This window comes from Callionymus lyra, chromosome 12 (assembly GCF_982586985.1).
Source record: "Callionymus lyra chromosome 12, fCalLyr1.hap1.1, whole genome shotgun sequence".
Lineage (NCBI taxonomy): Eukaryota > Metazoa > Chordata > Actinopteri > Syngnathiformes > Callionymidae > Callionymus > Callionymus lyra.
This window is the reverse complement of record NC_141829.1, coordinates 4,475,468-4,488,885: the sequence shown is the minus strand read 5'-3', so window position 1 is coordinate 4,488,885 and position 13,418 is coordinate 4,475,468. Positions and strand designations below refer to the sequence as shown.

At 45.6% G+C, this 13,418-nt stretch overlaps 1 long non-coding RNA gene across 1 annotated transcript; it reads left to right on the top strand.

The window, feature by feature from the left end:
* Window positions 1-11,530: 11,530 nt before the first annotated feature.
* LOC148068030 (uncharacterized) lies at window positions 11,531-11,970 on the top strand. The gene is made up of 2 exons (XR_015713181.1): window positions 11,531-11,658; window positions 11,728-11,970. It is a non-coding gene; the product is annotated as an uncharacterized LOC148068030 (long non-coding RNA).
* Window positions 11,971-13,418: the final 1,448 nt, after the last annotated feature.

The window sequence follows — 13,418 nt, the reverse complement described above, 5'->3', positions numbered from 1 at the left end:
GGGGAGGGATGGACTGCTCAATGGACTGATGGCTCCGTGTCAGCCTGGCTACAGTGCTGAATAAGAACTTGGGGTTATTCTTATTTGCTGCTATAAGTGATGAGTAATAGCTGGCTCTGGCTTTCCGAAGAGATGCCTTGTATATTTTTAACTTATCCTGCCAGTCCTGGTAGAATTCATTATGTTTTGATGAACGCCATTTCTTCTCTAGTCGTCTAGAATCCTGTTTTAATTTACGTGTTTCCTGAGTATACCAGGGAGCAAGACTACTTCTGTTAACAGTCTTTTGAGTTAGTGGTGCGATTAAGTCAAGCGTATTATGCAACGAGTCTGTAAAACTGCCCACAAAGTTATCAATGTCGGGGTGACTATGGGTACAGTTTCTTGACACACTGAGGCATTTTGCTGAGCACTGAGGGAATTATTACCATAAACTTGGTAACGGCACTTTCAGACAGACATCTTTTGAGAGTGCTCCTGTTCTGTAGATTTGGGTCATTTAAGATAAAATCAAAGGTTATTAATTGATGGTCAGAAAGAACTGAATTCTGAGGAGAGACAATAACATTTTTAATTTCAAGTCCGTATGGTAGGACAAGATCTAATGTGTGCTTAAAACAGTGAGTCGGTTCATGTACGTACTGAGAGAAACCAAATGACTCCAGGATAGAGTTAAACCTGTTAGCTAAGCTATCATGGACCATATCAACATGGATGTTAAAGTCACCAACAATCATCACTTTATCTGATTTAAGCACCAGGCTGGTCAGGAACTCCGGGAACTCAGACAAAAATTCAGAATAAGGTCCAGGGGGACGATAGACTCCAACAAAGAGAAGTGACTGACCTGATCTCAAGGTTGTATTAGATATGCTAAGTATAATACTTTCAAAAGAGTTGAAATCACATTGTGGTCTAGTAAAGGTTGACAGACATGAGTTGATGATGGCTGTGACTCCACCTCCTTGACAAGGGCGTCGAGGGGCGTTAAAGTTAGTGTGGCTGGGTGGTGTTGATTCATTTAAGGATATGTAATCATCTATAGACAGCCAGGTTTCGGTTAAGCAGAATAAGTCAATGGTTTTATCTGATATAAGTTCATTTATTAGTGCAGCTTTTGAAGACAGGGATCGGATATTCAACAATCCGCACTTAATTCTCCTGTCCTCTACAATGGTAGTGCAAGTATTTATTTGATTTAGATTTATTTGAATTAGATTTTCTTTAACAGCTTTTTTACTGACATTTTTTCTTGGTTTTATTAAGCGGGTCAGATTCACCCTCTCTATGTGGTTAAAGGCGGGTGGCTGTTGTGGGAGAAGGGCAGAAGAGTGTGGAGGACTGCAGTTCTGCCTTCTGATCTGTGCTCTGAGTCACGTTACACTAAAACTCTCAACACTGCTAGACAAGAGAGATGCTCCTTCCAACGTGGGATGGATGCAGTCTCTCCTAAGCAGACCAGGTTTTCCCCAGAAGGTTTTCCAGTTGTTAACAAAGCCAACCCCATTTGCGGGGCACCACTCCGACAACCAGCGATGAAATGATGAATAGCGAGTAAACATATCATCATTGGCCATATTGGGAAGGGGTCCAGAGAACACTACGGAGTCCGACATTGTTCGTGCAAATGCACATACCGACTGAACGTTAACCTTGGTGACCTCCGAGTGACGTAATCGGATGTCGTTGCTGCCGACATGAATAATTATCTTACTGTATTTATGTTTAGCTTTAGCCAGCAGCTTTAAATTTGATTCAATGTCGCCCGCTCTGGCCCCAGGAATGCAGACTACTCTCGCTGGCTTCGCTAGTTTAACGTTCCGAAGTATCGAATCGCCTATGAACAGAGCAGGTTCCTCGACCGGTGATTTGTCGAGTTGAGAAAATCTGTTCGAAACGCTAAGGGGTTGGTGGTGCTCCGTTTACTTTGGCCAGGAACTATTCCTCCCACGAACAGTCACCCACCGACCCTTGTTTCCCGGCTGCTCGGGAATTGCTGGAGGACTACCTGCTAGGCTATGTGGTTGTGCACTGTCTACCTGACACTGCTAGCTAGCGGTTTAGCTTCGACAGCGCACAACCGGCTCTCTAGTTCAATGAGCTTCACCTCCAGTCTAGCTAACAGGCTACACTTCACACAACTACTGCTATCTCTAAAGGAGGCCGAAGCGTAACTAAACATCTGACACACCGAGCAGGAAAGAAAAGAGGAGGGAGAGGGAGAAGGAGGAGACATAGTGAGGAAAGTTTGACAAATGCGCTCACCAAGAAGTTTTTCAAACTTGTCCTCGGCCCAATTCGACTCCGGAGGATGTTGGTCCAAAAATAAATGTAGATGTTCACGGATGCTCCAGGAATAAGGCGAACAAAAAGAGAAACGATTGTTCTGCTTGGAGCGAGAGAGACGCTGCACGGTGCTGCACTACGATACGACAAGTGATACCCTCACATTACACCAACTAAAACCCCTGAGTTATCTATCATAACCTCAGGTTCTACGAATTGGTGCGAAGCCCTCTAACGGCTTCGCTATTGGTTTACCCCGAGGCACCGCCTCGTCTCTGAGAAAGCTTAATGAACTCGCCACCCAGCAGGGGGCAGTCCACCTCCTATAAAGGCGGGAAACACCCGCCGCACTTCCTCCAACTGAAAACTCAGCGAGAAGGGCGGCCGCTGGGCGAGGAGGTTAGAGGGCTTCGCACCAATTCGTAGAACCTGAGGTTATGATAGATAACTCAGGGGTTCTACTTCATATTGGTGCTCCGCCCTCTAACGGCTTCGCTATTGGTTTAAACCCAAGGCGAAGCCTGACGGGATAAATGTACCCCCAGCTGGACGCCGCTCCTGAAGCAGCATCGCTAGGGCCCCGCCAGCCCAGGTATAAGTCTACTGGAGCCGTGGGCCTCGAGAGGGGCACAGCAGCGCTCAAAACCGTATGAGCTACTGATCCTGCCGTCACGTCGAGGAGATAGGCGTTAGCAAAGGTTGACGTGGACGTCCAAGAAGCAGCTGAGCAGATGTCCTCTGCTGCCACACCCAGTGAAAAAAACACTGAGGCTGCCACACCACGGGTGGAATGTGCCCTCAGTCCGCTAGGAGCATATCCACCCGCTGCTTGGTAGGCCCGGATAATGGCCGATCTCACCCAATGAGAAACCTCTGGGAGGAGATCGCCTCACCCTGTAGGCATCTACTGCGGCAGATAAATAGGGCATCAGAGCGCCTAAACACAGCCACCCGCAGCAATAACACCGAAGACTCCTCAACGCCAAGAAAAGACACTCAGGGCTAGCGGAGAGAGCACAAGCTCACTCGCTCTCTTCGTGGTTGTTAGTGTCAGAAGGAGCGATACCTTGAAGACAAGATATCCAGTGGGACTTGGTCAAGCGGCTCGAAGGTCGGGCCCGGGTCCAAAGTCCCGCTCAGCTCGTCCCGTGCAGGAGCCACACTTTGAGAGGCCGGCCCAGGGCAGCGGGCCCAAGGGATGGCAAGGAGCGATACCTTGAAAGACAAGATATCCAGTGGGACTTGGTCAAGAGGCTCGAAGGTCGGGCCTGTGAGAGAGTCCAGTACAAACTGGAGATCCCACTGAGTGCTGGAAGGCCTTGCAGGAGGTCGAAGCCTGCAGGCATCCCACCCCGTAAGAAAAACGCGTCACCAGAGGGTGGCCGCGAGCCGAAGCACCCTCAACCCGACATGCCTCGTTGCTATGGCTGATGCCAACACTCTCAGTGTCGCCAAAGTCCGTCCGCAATTCAGCAAAAGTTGCAGGAAAGACAGGACAGCAGAGACCAAACAGGAGCTGGGGTCTCCAGCGTGGAGAATGCCCGGGTCCAAAGTCCCGCTCAGCTCATCCCGTGCAGGAGCCACACTTTGAGAGGCCGGTCCAGGGCAGCGGGGGCCCAAGGGATGGCCCACGGATCCCTGACCGCAATTCGCACCAGGGAGTCTGGCGCTACCAGTATTAACCTCAGTGCCTCCCGCCTCGTCCTCCGAACTAAGGGGAGGAGGAGCCGCGGAGGAGGGAAGGCGAACAGTAGTCCGGCCGGCCAATTCAACCGTGACAGTTGGGGAGAGAGGTGAAGCAGGACGTTGTAAATTGCCTTTAGCTCTAGCCAGTTTATGTGACTGTACACTGGTCTACCCCGCTGGCGTAGGCCTGACCCGAGGTGCCTCCCCAACCTGTCAGAGAAGCGTCCGTAAACACCTGAGTGTAAAGGACGCAACCCAATGGAACTCTCCGTCTGAGGTTGGCTAGAGAGTCCCAAAAACTGGATGTCCTGCAAAACCCGAGCGGGAAGGCGCACTTTCGACCCTGTTCCCGCTTGAGGTCTAGCTTGAAACGACCAACCATCTCTGAAGCTCCCAAATATGAATTTGTTCAAATAGCTGAGGTCCCGTATGGGTCTCCGACCCCCGGTCTTCTTTTCCCCAAGGAAGTACCGGGAGTAAAACCCTGTCATCATCTCTGCAGCAGGAAGCAGCTCTACTGCAGCAGAGTAGAGACCTCGTTTCTTAGACAGGATAATTTTTCCTGCTCCGCCACGCGAGTCCAGAGAATCCCTGAAAAACGCGGGGGTTGACAGGCAATTTGAGCGCATAGCCCCACCTGATTACTTACCTCTGAGATCTGGAATGAAGTAAAACCAGGCGACTCCAAGCCGAATAATATTCTGTCAGAGCCGCAGCCCTGACGAACTTTGGGTTGTCCTCCGGCCCACCACAGCGAACGTCCCAGAGCAGGCCGTAGACGAAAGGGCATCGCACAAGCCGCTTCTCCATCTCTTGAATCAACAGAGCATGTACTCGAGCTGGATTCACTAGAACCCCCACTCTCATACATAAAATCCGGCTCTGTGGGAGAAACGCGGAAGTGCGCGTGAGAAACCTCAGATGTGCGTGTTCCCTTTCCCCCCCGGAAGTCTTCCCAGCTCCCCGAGCACTTCTTAGTGTCACCGGAGCTGACAAAACCCGAGATGTAGAGGAATGTGCTGGAGAATTTAACCGGAGCTGATGTGAGTTCAGAACAGATCTCGCGCGCTTCGGCACCGCATCACTCACCGCGTCCAGTACATTCTCAAGCTCCGCTGGCGGTCTTGACCTGCTCATCACTCGTGAGATCCGACCGCCACACACCTGTCCAGATGATCGACCAGAAGGGGCGAAAGCTCCTTGCCCTCGCCTGGTCTCAGAACGGCGAGAAAACTCGCGCGTAAAAGCGCTGTGTTGCGTCAGTTCCATGGCGTTTTCTCTTTTCCGCCGCCATACGTGACGTCCTCCACGGTGCCAGTGCTTGTTGACAGCGCTGTGGGGGAAGGAACAACCTCCAGTCAACATAGACATGTCCGGACTAGTTCCACTCACCTCAGCTGTCAAGCTCTGTCGGGCACGAGCGCTGGTCGACGCAGGAGTAAACACCGCTGAAGCCGGCACCGCGGACCTCTGCTCGCCTGTAAATAAAACACATGTGGTTGGAGACTGCCCCTCATTCGTGTGGACAGACCTCCCATCTGATGAAGACCTTGGAGGGGCTGGTACTCCGCCATTTACACACGACGGTGAGCTCTGCGTTGGATCCGCTGCAGTTCGCCTACAGGCCAAAGATGGGGGTGGATGACGCCGTCATCTACCTGCAGCACCGGGCACTGACTCATCTGGAAGCCGCTGGTAGCACTGTGAGAGTTTTTTGACTTCTCAAGTGCTTTCAACACCATCCAGCCGGCGCTGCTAAGGAAGAAGATGGAGGACGCAGGAGTTGGGACACAGCTGGCAGCATGGACGATGGACTACCTCACAAACAGGCCGCAGTATGTGAGGCTGCAGGACTGCAGGTCTGAGGTGACCATCTGCAGCACCGGGGTGCCTCAAGGGACAGTGCTGTCACCTTTCCTTTTTTCCCTCTACACGGCGGACTTTACTTATGACTCCAGCAGCTGTCACCTCCAGAAGTTTTCTGACGACTCGGCCATTGTGGGCTGCGTGTCATCAAGTACTTTGTTGACTGGTGTGAGAGCAACTACCTTTGCTTAAACAACGGTAAGACAAGGGAGATGGTGATTGACTTCAGGAAAAAGTCCCCACCACATCAACCGGTGAGCATCCAGGGCTCGGACATTGAGCTGGTGGACGGCTTCAAATACCTGGGTGTTCACCTCAACAATAAACTTAACTGGTCCACACATATCAACGCTGTGTATAAGAAGGGCCGAAGTCGCCTCCACCTCCTGGAAAGACTGAGTTCCTTCGGAGTGTGCAGACCACTATTAAGGACCTTCTATGACTCCGTGGTAGCCTCTGCTATCCACTACGCTGTGGTCTGCTGGGGAGCAGGCAGCACGGACCGGGACAGGAAGAGACTGAACAGGCTGGTCACGATGGCCGGCTCTGTCCTGGGCCGCTCGCTGGACTCGGTGGAGGAGGTGGGAGAGAGGAGGACACTTTCCAGACTATCCTCCATCAGGGACAACACTCTTCACTCACTGCACCTGACCGTGGAGGAACTGGCCAGTTCCTTCAGTGGCAGGGACCAAACACGAGTGTTTAGATCTGCGTGGATGACTCCTCCCCCTTATGAACACCTGCTGGAAAGGTTTTCTAGACATTTTGTTTGCGGAATAAATGTCTGTAAATTACTTCATATATATATATATAACGTAAATGGACATTTAATTATCATTTAATTTTTTTTTAAACAAACTCGATTAAGTTCTGAATGAAACACTCGAGTAAGTAAGTCATTTATATTTATAGAGCGCTTAAACAATCAAAACAATACTCAAAAAAGTATATACTTTAAAGATTAAGATAATACTGAGAACAACAAAGGAGTTCCAGAAAATCAAGGAAAAGCCTGAACAAATAGAAACGTCTTAAGATGTTTCTTAAAGGAGTCAGTAGATCATCAAGAGCAAAGAGAGAGGAAGATTGTTCCAAAGCTTAGGAGCAACAGCCTGAAAAGATTTCTCTCCTCTGGTCCTGAGCCGTGTGCGTGGAACCATAAGTAGATTCTGATCCACAGACCTCAGAGCCCGAGCTGGGGTGTAAGGCTGAATCAGATCAGTGATGTAAGGAGGAGCCTGACAATGAATAGCTCTGAAAGTAAGAACCAGAATTTTAAAGTTGATCCTGAAAGAAACTGGAAGCCAGTGAAGAGTTTTAAGGAACGGAGAAATGTGAGTTTTTCTACTAGAGCGGGTTAGAATTCTTGCTGCAGAGTTCTGAATCAACTGCAGGCGAGACAGCTCCTTCTTGTTAAGACATGAAAACAAACTGTTACAATAGTCCAGACGAGAAGAAACAAACGCATGGATTACAAGCTCCAGATCATGTTCCAACAACATTTTCCCAAGTTTAGAGATTTTTCTCAGTTGAAGGAAACAGTTTCTGGTCAGTTTTCTGCAGTGTCGAACAAGAGACATGTCTTTATCAAATACAACACCCAGGTTTCTCAGGCTCAGTTTGACAGACCGACCTAAGTCACCCAAGTACTGACTCAACCCTGGAACCTTATCATCAGGAGCATTCACCAGTGTTTCAGTTTTGTCCACATTTAGCTGTAGAGTGTTTTCACTCAGCCATTGTTTGATTTCTAGCAAACAATTGACTAAGCTGTTCAGCCTTTGGGGCTCAGTTGGGTCAAAAGAGCAGTAGAGCTGGATGTCATCAGCAAAAATGTGATAAGAAAAATCTGGAAATCTCTGAATGATTTTACCGAGGGGAATCAAGTACAGCAAAAACAATAAAGGACCCAGAACAGAACCTTGAGGGACTCCACACAACAGATCTGCCGATTCAGACCTCATTTGATTGGCAGATACACTAAAACTGCGCCCAGAAGGTAAGATGAGAACCATTCTAACACAGACCCAGACAGTCCCACTTCATCCCTCAGTCTTTTCAGCAGGATCTGGTGATCAACTGTGTCAAAGGCTGAGGACAGATCCAAGAGAACCAGAACAGTGAATTTACCCGAGTCAGCCGACATCATGATGTCACTGGACACCTTCACTAAGGCTGTCTCCGTAGAGTGATGTTTACGGAAGCCAGACTGAAACTTCTCATGGATGTCGCTCTGATCCAGGAACAAGGACAGCTGCTCAGACACCACCTTCTCAAGATCTTGGACAAGAAAGGGAGCTTAGAAATAGGCCTGAAATTACTGAGGTCAGTTGGGTCTAAGCCTGTTCTTTTGAGCAGAGGCTCCACAATAGCATGTTTAAATGCATTGGGAAAAACCCCTGTGGAAAGGGAGAGGTTCACCATATTGGTAACCCAGGGCTCGATTAAGCCTACAAGGAAGGACGTCATCTGAGCAAGAGGAGGGTTTCATCTTGTTCACTAGTGCTGAAATATCACCCAAAGATACAGCAGTGAAAGAGGACCAAGAGGAGGAGAGGGTCACAGAGACAGTAGGGGTTCCAAACAAAGGGGGAGAGATTTTCTCTTTTATCAATTTAATTTTTGTCAATGAAAAATCTCAACAATGCATTGCTTTAGCTTCACAGAAGACAGGCGTGATTTGAGGAGCAGGAGACACGAGAGAATTAATCGTGTCAAACAAAACTTTGGGGTTTTTCCTATTTGCTGCTACCAGTTTTCTGATGTAATCAGATCTAGCAGTTTCTACCATCTCACTGTAAGAAGTCATCAGATCCCTGAGGTGAAGACTATGCACCTCAAGTTTAGTGGACTTCCAGAGACGCTCAGTCTTTCGACAAAGTCTCTTCAGACTCAGGAGATCTTCATTTGTCCAAGGGCACCGTTTTTTCTGAATTTTCAAGTTCGATTTAACAGGTGCCACTTGATCCAGTATTTCAACACAATGATCAGTGAATCAAACTTTCCACATCTGGGCAGTCATCAAAGGAAAGACGGTCAAACATAGCAGAAAAACTGACTGCGGTATCGGCTGAGGTGACACGCCTCTGAGACCTAACTTTCAAAGGCTTAGTTCAGGGATGAAGTCCATGTTAAACAAGACAAGAGAATGATCACTCAGATGGACATCATGTACAGATACATTAGAGATGTCCAGGCCAAGAGTAAAAACTAAGTCTAAAATGTGGCCTTTTTGATGAGTGGGTTCAGAAACATGTTGCTCAAAATTAAAGGCTTCTGTTAAAGTTAAAAGTTCTTTAGCAGAGCAAGATGTGACGTCATCAACATGAAGTCTCCAAGAATAAGGACAGATTCCATTTGAATAATGGAAGATAAGAAGTCACTAAAGTCTTTCAAGAACACCGCCGCAGGACCAGGCGGGCGGTAGATTGACACACAATAGAAAGGTCTTGTAGAACCAACCATCATCTGAGACTCAAAAGAAGTGAATTCCTGTGTCTGAATCACTTTGCAAGAACAATTCTCCCTAAAAACGGTAGCAAAAGCACGACCAGAGAGGCGAGGCTTCCCCAGGACAGCGCTCCCTACTGGACGGAGTTCATTCAGATGAATAAACTCTTTCTCTCTCTGCCAAGTCTCAGAAAGACATAATAAATCCAAATTAACTCTTGTGAAAAGATCATTGAGAATAAAGGATTTATTAGTAATGGAGCGAACATTTAGAAGTCCTACATTCCAACACGTCCTCACACCCAAGGCGTCATACCGTCCTATGCCGTGCAATGTCCCCCTGGCCTCACTAAGGTAACGTTACAGGGGGGACAAAAACGTCGGTATTCGCCTACCCTGGTCACCCAGTAATATACAGAGCACCCCCCAACGTCGGATTCAAACGACCCGGGTTACATTTGACGCGTCGCCCACCTCTTTGTTGCCATGGTAACATGACGTTACATGTCGCTGTTATCCTTTGGCTACCGTAATTCTACAACTATGAAGCGCACTTGAAATGTTTAATGTCAACAGTGTGATTCCAACCCCGATTGTGCTTAACGACCTCAAACCACTTTAAGGAGGTACAGAGTGAACATAAATCGGTAAGAAATGCTTAATTTTAATTTTTTGAAGCTTGGATTGTTCACGCATCGCGGAAGTCAAGAGGCTCTCGCGGATTAATACATGCTTAAAAGGTCATGTAAAAGTGACTATATTGTATATTTGTAGGTGTTTCAACTCCATAATGTTAACATTGTTTTATGAATGAGTAAAATAAAGGCTGTGCTATTTCACATTATCCTCTTTATAATCCGGTGCGCTTTTCTATGAAAATCGAAGCTTTCATTGAGATTGCGTTTATGGACATATGTTTTCTTTTTATTTAGCTTTAGTTTATTGAGCGTCTACGTGACGTTTGTCAACAGTAATCGCGATCCTGCAGAGGTGACGTCACACACGCTAATAAACGCCACTTCCTCCAAAGCCCCGGATGTTGACGTCACACTTGTTGACAGAGATCGATAGCATTTTGTGCTCACGTTTGTGCTGTAACTTGACGGAACCAGGTGCGCGTCACTCGTCTATTGAGGTTAGATATCATTATTGCTTTAAGACTCAGAAATAATGTTTCATTGCGTGTAATGTAATTTTCTGTGGTGCGTTAACACGAGAGCTAGTTCGCTAAAACTTAGCTTTTTTAATTATAATGCAACTCATACACGTATTTTGTTTGTTATTTTGAAAGGACGAAAATATATTCAATATTCCAATAAAAAGTTTGCTATATTGGCAGGTCATGGTAGGCGATTTATTTTATTAATATTCAAGATATTGATTTAATTTATCAATTCCGCATATTAATACAGATAACATATTTATCGTATTTAACTATATAAGTATACGTTTATTTGAACCATTTTGGATGAGGGATTTGATCTGTTGTTGTTTTCTTTAAATGAAAGAATATATATAAAATAATAATGAAATATTATTATTTTAAATTCCAGCATAAATAGGTAAACAAGATGGAAACACCATCAAACAATGGATGAAGGAAACATGGAGAGCTTGATCAGGTATACTTGCTTGTATCATGATTAATTATATTTAAAAGGGAGCACTAGTATGTTTTTGTTTTGTTTTTGCATGGAAGTGACCTGCAAGAACTGCCCAGAACTCCAGACCTGCTTGACATGAAACCTTTCTCTCTGTGGTTCCTGACAAATGATTTCAAATGTAAGTGAGTAATATTTGTAACATAGTGAACACAAACTTGTAAACCTACAGCACATCCCATCATGGAAATAATCTAAAATGCAATTCTATGTTCTTTTCTAGGGGAGATGGAGAGCTGCATATCAGGTGCTGGACTAACCATCGGAGGTGGAAGGGGTCAACATGTCAAAAGCAGGTGAGGTGGTTACATCATACACACTTTGGTCCTTAAAATAGTCATGTTTGGTAATAATGATCAATACATTTCTGTGGCAGGACGCACTGACATGCTGACGCTTATGGTCAAGGTTTTCTGGCTTCTGTTGTTGGAAACACTTGGTCGTGCCCGTCAAGGTGGAAGGTACACTAGACTGAAGAGTCTTTTTCAATAGATTTTACACTTCAAATGATCAGAATCATACGACTTCATTAATACAATATTTTCCAGGTTCTGTTGACTTTCGGACAGAGAGGATTCGACGTTGTTATGGCAGTAAGGAGACGGCAGGAAGTGAAAGATTCTTGAGAAGGAGATGAACCACCTCTCGTCTCTGTCAAGTCGTTGTGATTCCCTGAAAGAGTTGTCTCGCATGGCAGCGTCACAGCAAGGTAAGAGTTTATTTAGCAAATGAAGAACAGAAGTACAGCTGCTCATTCTTATTGACTTATTCTTTTAAGATGCACCATGGGCTTGACTGGTGAGGCTTTGAAGGATCTTCAGAGCCTTTGAGGAGCAGGAGCAAGTCAGCATGACGTCACTCGAACCATGACTCGGACCAGAAACTACTACACACAAGTCTTCGATGAGGACGAGACCATCAACGTCGTGCAGATTTACTCTGATGGTTACTTGTGACATTTGTGACGATCTGTGAACAATTGTTTGATATGAAACCTGTAATAAAGCACAATTTGATTTCATTTTGAATAACATCCCATAGTCTTCATCATCAGTGTAGTGTAGCTACACCGGTGTGGCTACAAATTTAGTCCCCCCACTTCCTACGTGATGACGTCACACACGGCATATGCGAACGTCTCTTTAAAATATTTTTTATGGGTTAAAGAAACGTCAAAAGAACGTTTACATGATACTTTTTACCACACATTAAACATTTATATTGACAAAAAGACGATGTACGTCAACATAATCACTTTCCGTTCTTTCATTTCCTGGTCTGACGACACACGTGACTTTGAGACCAACGGAAGGGTCCGCGCTACATGTGACTAAGCCGCTGTCAGGGGTTTTTGTGTTCCGATGAACCGACCCTCCCCAGCCTCGTACGCGGTGATGGAATGAAGGACAGACACATGGATGAGTTTAAGAAAAATGCTCGTTTATTGAATTATGCAAAAGTCAGAGACAAACTTACGTCAACACAGGTGCTAGCAAGCAGAGAGATCTATCGCAGACGTCTTCGAATGCCAGAACGCAAAGATCAGACAAAATGGTGGATCTTTATAGTAGAATATTCAGGTTAACGCCTCTAGTCAAATGTGAATGTATGATTGGTCAGTAACTCTAAACACTTGATTCTAAGATGGCCGTCGCACGTAATCGTCATGGAAACTTACCGAAGTTGTTGTCTTCTCGAGAGAGAGTTTGTTCCCAGCGAATTGCTGGACTGTTGTGTCTTTCAGTGCGAGTTTTCAAACAGGTGTCCACAGATTTGCTGGGAGTCTGGGATTGTTTAATCTTTCTGTGTGTGCAAGGCTTTGTGACCTCGGCCTTGTGTTGCAGTCAGTGAATGCAATGCAAGAATAGGATTATTTAATATGAATTAAATATAAAAGATTATCAGTTAATGAAGTGACTATTTGAAATGTGTGTTAAATCTAGATGATTGATTACAGTAAAGTTGTCATTTCCTTACATTCCCCCAGATTGCATCATGAACTAATGATGCAATAAAACAAAGACAAGTCTGATTTCAAAATAATGATCGCGAATCTGATTATAAACTAAACATGCTAAACTATCATCCGTATAGTGCCACACAAAGGTTACATATGGTGAGAAAGCAACGGAGGAAACACAGATGAATTTAATGATAACAATTATACATTATGAGCATTTCTCTCAAATCACAAAAAAAGAAAAAGAAAAAAAAAGTTTTTAATAATAATAATAATTCCAAATTATGCTAAGAATTAAAACTGAAGTAATTGAATGCCAAATCATCAAAACAAAAATATTCACACTAACTAACTCAAATCTAATAAGTCTATTTTGAAGTAGAGATTTTGTTAAAATATATATTGATATTGAGCCAGTATCCACTGCTTTGAAAAACCTCTTTAACGAGGTAAAAAGGAAACAGCAGCCCCGTTGTCGGCGACTTGGATGTGGGCTCTTGTGAGGTGTT